At 42.0% G+C, this 5,169-nt stretch overlaps 1 long non-coding RNA gene across 1 annotated transcript in view; it reads left to right on the forward strand.

Annotated features, from left to right (window-relative positions):
• The first annotated feature begins 1,228 nt into the window (after positions 1-1,228).
• Positions 1,229-5,169, forward strand: part of LOC139184917 (uncharacterized) — a 58,752-nt gene continuing 54,811 nt past the window's right edge. Inside the window, exon 1 of the long non-coding RNA XR_011568455.1 lies at positions 1,229-1,533. This is a non-coding gene — a long non-coding RNA (uncharacterized lncRNA). The remainder of the gene's footprint in view (positions 1,534-5,169) is intronic.

Below are 5,169 nucleotides of genomic sequence, written 5' to 3' on the forward strand. Positions count from 1 at the left end.
AAGGGCACGCTGCCCTCTATGATGTCGTATGTCCCACAACTGTAAGTCACATAGTGTCCCTATCATCATATACTCTTGAGTATTAAGGTCATTAAGGTCAACCCATATTCAAGGGCATGAAACTTGGAAACCCATCTTGAGATGACAAGAGTGTCGGTGAATTTGCAGACATGAATTTTAATGCTGCCTCTGCTTTTTTAGGACTTCTCTGTGTTCTGCTGATCATTCCCTTTATTCTTGTTGCGTGTGTATTACTCTTTCCTTAGATGAGGGTCCTTTAGTACTATTTGTAGAATTTTTTTCAGTTTTAATTTGAGGTTAGTCAAATATAAATTTTAAATAATATGTCTCTAACAGTTGTATGGAATTATGATGTTCAAATTTACTTCATGAAATGCTTCTCCCCTGCTGGAGATGGCTTGTCAGAATTTCCTGCTTGTCACTGAGCTCTGGACTGGGTGGCAAGCTGCCTCTGGTGTAGGTCCATTTGTGCTCGTTTGTGCTCAACACCTGCCAGGGCAGAGGAAGCAGTTAAATTCATTGAATTTTTTCAAGAGGAAGAAAAACTTCTGGAGTGGGGATCAAGCTGAAATGAAAAAAAAAAAAAAAGTATGTTCCCTCCTCCCAGTACACACATAAACACACACAGACACACACAAACCAAATGGCCACTCTTTGGACAAATATATGAACAGCAGCCTCTACTTGGGCCCATTGAACATCTTGGTCTGTAGCTACAGAGGGTTTTTCTATTTAATCCTCATTGTTGTGTAACTGGGCTTTCCAGGTGGTGCTAATGATAAAGAACCCATCTACCAATGCAGGAGACCTGAGTTTGATCTCTGAGTAGGGAAGATCCCCTGGAGGAAGGCATGACAACCCACTTCAGTATCCTTGCCTGTAGAATCTCCATGGACAGAAGAGCCTGGTGGGCTACAGTCCATAGTCAAGACTTTCCAGGTTATTGTCTTATAGTCAGGCCACTGAGTTTCTTAATTAAATGAAACTTACATATTAACCATCTTGTTTATGTTACTTAAAATTTGTGTGCTGTGTGTGTGCTGGGTCACTTTAGTCATGTCCAATGCTTTGTGACCCAGTGGACTGTAGTCTGCCAGTCTCCGAAATCCATGGGGTTTTCCAGGCAAGAATATAGGAGTGGGTGGCCATGCTCTCCTCCAGAGGCTCTTCCTGACTGAGGGGTCAAATCCGAATCTCCTGCATCTTCTGCATTGCAGGCAGATTCTTTACCGCTTAGCCACCAGGGAAGCCCTTTGGCGATAAATTGTTAGATACTGTTAACAGAGCAAGACTAAGTATAGCCCTCAGCACACAGCTATTGTTGCTGTGCACCCGTTATGCCACACCTCATTACGAGGCAGTGATTACCACAGGACCGGCCATGGTCCTGCTCAGCCATTGGTCAGTGCCACAGTAGGCCCCGCCCACAAGCAACCAACGGTCTAAGAGTGACCGTTAGCGGGGCATTCAGTCAACTGTCAGTGGAATGGTGGTCGTGGGGTGAAGAATGAGGTAAGAGGCAGATTCCGGCCTTCCCCTACCCCGCCCCCACACTCCAGCCCACCGGATCTTGGGCCAGTGGGTGAGTTGGGGGGCTCAAGGAACAAACTGTGGGCTGTCTCCTGCATGGCTCCAGAGTCCTCTCCAGGGCCACCCACTGGCTGAATTGAGGCCTTGAGACAGTGGCAAACCTCTCCCCCATCCTTGTCCCTGTGACTTGGTAGCAACGCCAGTCTGCCTGGGTTGCAGTCTGTGGGACCTACCTACCCCCTTCACACTCACCTACCCTGCCACTTTGGGTGGCCTAAGAAGCCTGAGGGCCAGTTGGGTCCTGGGCACCTGGCTCCCTCAGCTATGACAGCTGGGCAGTGTCTGGGGACCTGTCCTTGAGGGAGCTGCCAACTGAGATCTGCCTCCTCTTCTCCAGGACTGGGAACTCAGAGGGGGAAAGTTGTGCCTTGGGACCTTGCTCTTTCTTGTCAGAGAATAACGTTTGTTTGGGAGAGGTTTATAGGAACTTGGTTACCTGACCATGACCTGACCTCAAGAATAAAGGCTGTGACACCAAGAAGTTTGCAACAACTAACCACGTTCCTCCCTCACCCTTCTTAGAAAAGGGCTTTCCTGAAAGATTTTTTGGAATTTGGGGTTTTAAAGGTCACCTGTCTCCTTGCATGGCCCTCAGTAAACCTTCCTTTCTCACCAACCAGTTACTACTACTTCAAGCATCTCGACAACTTTTTGTAGGGAAGATGCTTTCACAACCAGCAGGAGGCAGAAAATGCTTTCTATGAGTTTGCTGAATTCTGAAACATGGATTTTTATGTTACAGGAATAAACAAGCATTTCTTGTTGGCAAAAATATATTGATTGTAATGGTTCCTATTTTGATTAATAAAGATGTGTTTGAGCCTAGTTATAATGATTTAAAATTCAAGGTCCAAAACCGCAATTACTTTTGTACCAACCTAAATATTACCCAGTTGGAAGCTCTCAAGAAAACCCTATAGTATTTGTCCCTCCTGATAGTTGAGAAAACTGGGATTCAAATGTGAGTGCTTTTTTGAGGATCATTTAGCTTTTAAGACATGGAGCCGAAGACTGAACTCAGATCTTCTAACTCCAAATACTTGTGCATTCACACTGCATCATGCTTTTTCCCACTGAATTTCAGACTTCACTAAATTTAGTGCTTGATGAACAGTGAGAGATAATATACAGTTAGTTGTTCATTATCTATGTTAACAACAAGACTCAGTGGTAAAGCACAGATTATTGCCTAATGTCTAAGACCTTGCTTGAACGTTTTTTCTTAATATTTTGAATAGATAATATATGAACATGACTGAAAAATTCAAAAGATTTCCTCCATCCTTGATCCTACAATTGTATACACATAACTGTGTACATATATCCCTTAAACACACAAATGTGGTAGCATGCCACATGTTCTGTTCTGCACCTTGATTTACTTCTTATAATAATATTATTATACCCTTAGATATATCTTACACCTTTTATCAATTGCAGAATATTTCATTGTATGTGTGTACTAGCACTTATTTAACCAGTTCCCCACTGAAGGGCATTTGATTTTTACCTGCTTGTTTTCTATTACCAAAAATGTTACAGTTTAATTTTCATTTACATACTTATTTGTACACATGTGAAAGTATTTTTATATGATACATTAGGGTCAGAATAAATGTCTGTAAAATTTTCATAGACTCTTTTTTTTATGTTTCAGCTGATTTTTTAAATATAAATTTATTTATTTTAATTGGAGGTTAATTACTTTACAATATTGTATTGGTTTTGCCATACATCAACATGAATCTGCTACAGGTATACATGTGTTCCCCATCCTGAACCCCTCCCCACTCCCTCCCCGTACCATCCCTCTGGGTCGTCCCAGTGCACCAGCCCCAAGCATCCTGTATCATGCATCGAGCCTGGACTGGCGATTAGTTTCATATATGATATTATACATGTTTCAATGCCATTCTCCTAAATCATCCCACCCTCTCCCTCTCCCACAGAGTCCAAAAGACTGTTCTATACATCTGTGTCTCTTTTGTTGTCTCGCATACAGGGTTATCGTTACCATCTTTCTAAATTCCATATATATGCGTTAGTATACTGTATTGGTGTTTTTCTTTCTGGCTTACTTCACTCTGTATAATAGGCTCCAGTTTCATCCACCTCATTAGAACTGATTCAAATGAATTCTTTTTAATGGCTGAGTAATACTTCATTGTATATATGTACCACAGCTTTCTTATCCATTCATCTGCTGATGGACATCTAGGTTGCTTCCATGTCCTGGCTATAGACTCTTAATTTTAATGTAAGTGGAACTTATATGTCACAATTTGTGCATTTAACTGATGAGCCTATTTGTAGGGCAGCAATAGGGCTTCAGGGCTTCCCAGGTGGCAGAGTGGTAAAGAACTTGCTTACCGACGCTGGAGACATAGGAGACCCAGTTTTGATCCCTGGGTTGGGAAGATTCCCTGGAGGACAGCATGGCATCCCATTCCAGTATTCTTGCCTGGGAAATCCCAAGGCTCCTGGACAGAGGAGCCTGGCAGGCTAGGGTTGCAAAGAGTCAGACACTTTTGAAGTGACTTAGCATGCACACAGTAGAGATGCAGACATAGAGAACAGACTTCTGAACACAGGAGGGGAAGGAGAAGGTGGGATGAATTGAGAGCATAATATTGATACATATACATTACTGTGTGTAAAATTGATAGCCAGTGGGAATTTGCTGTATAACACAGGGAGCTCAACTGGTGCTCTGGGACAACCTAGAAGGGTGGGATGAGATGGCAGTGGAAAGGGTTTCGTGAGAGAGGGAACATATGTATACCTATGGCTGATTCATGTTGATGTATCACAGAAACCAACACAACATTGTAAAGCAATTATCCTCCAATTAAAAATAAATTTTAAAAATTTGTGTATTTATATTTTTGATGAATATTCCCAAGTATGACTGTAAAGTGTTGTTGGAGGAAGTTATTGAGAGGATGTGACTGCTGGTTTTCCTGTAAGCCGAACCTTGGTAATAGCAGGTTCCTATAACCCTCCCCTGCTCATGGAATGTGCATTCTGCCCAGAGTTCCCACAGATGGAGCTGTTTCAACAACACAGCCTTGAGAATAATGTGGTGTTGAGACATCTGGATAGTATGTGTGACTGAATGCGGTTAAGACCTTCTGTGTAAACTTTTAAGGTTCTGGTGGGTGAGTGTGAAGATCTTCTCATCTTGCAGCTGCCCAAGACAAGCCTTGTAAGTAAGTTCACTTGCTTATTAAACCTCCACCTACCAATCTGGAGGTTCTGCTTGCCTCTTCAGTTTCTCTTTGCTCACTCTGTATAGGGACCAATTTCTGATTTCACCTGGGAACTCCTGAGGTTATGAACCAACAGTTGTTTTACTTATATCCCACCAACATTATGGAAGAGTATTTGTTTCACCTTTTCAATCTAATACACGGTTAAAATTTTCTTTTTATCCAGTCTGATAGTTAAAAAATGGAATCATAAGTGAGTTTCACTTATTTTGAGTAAGGTAGATTATCTTCTAATATGCTGGGAAGTCATTTATTTGTATTTAATTTTCTGTGACTCACTGTTTTTGTC

This window comes from Bos indicus, chromosome 9 (assembly GCF_029378745.1).
Source record: "Bos indicus isolate NIAB-ARS_2022 breed Sahiwal x Tharparkar chromosome 9, NIAB-ARS_B.indTharparkar_mat_pri_1.0, whole genome shotgun sequence".
Taxonomy (NCBI): Eukaryota; Metazoa; Chordata; class Mammalia; order Artiodactyla; family Bovidae; genus Bos; species Bos indicus.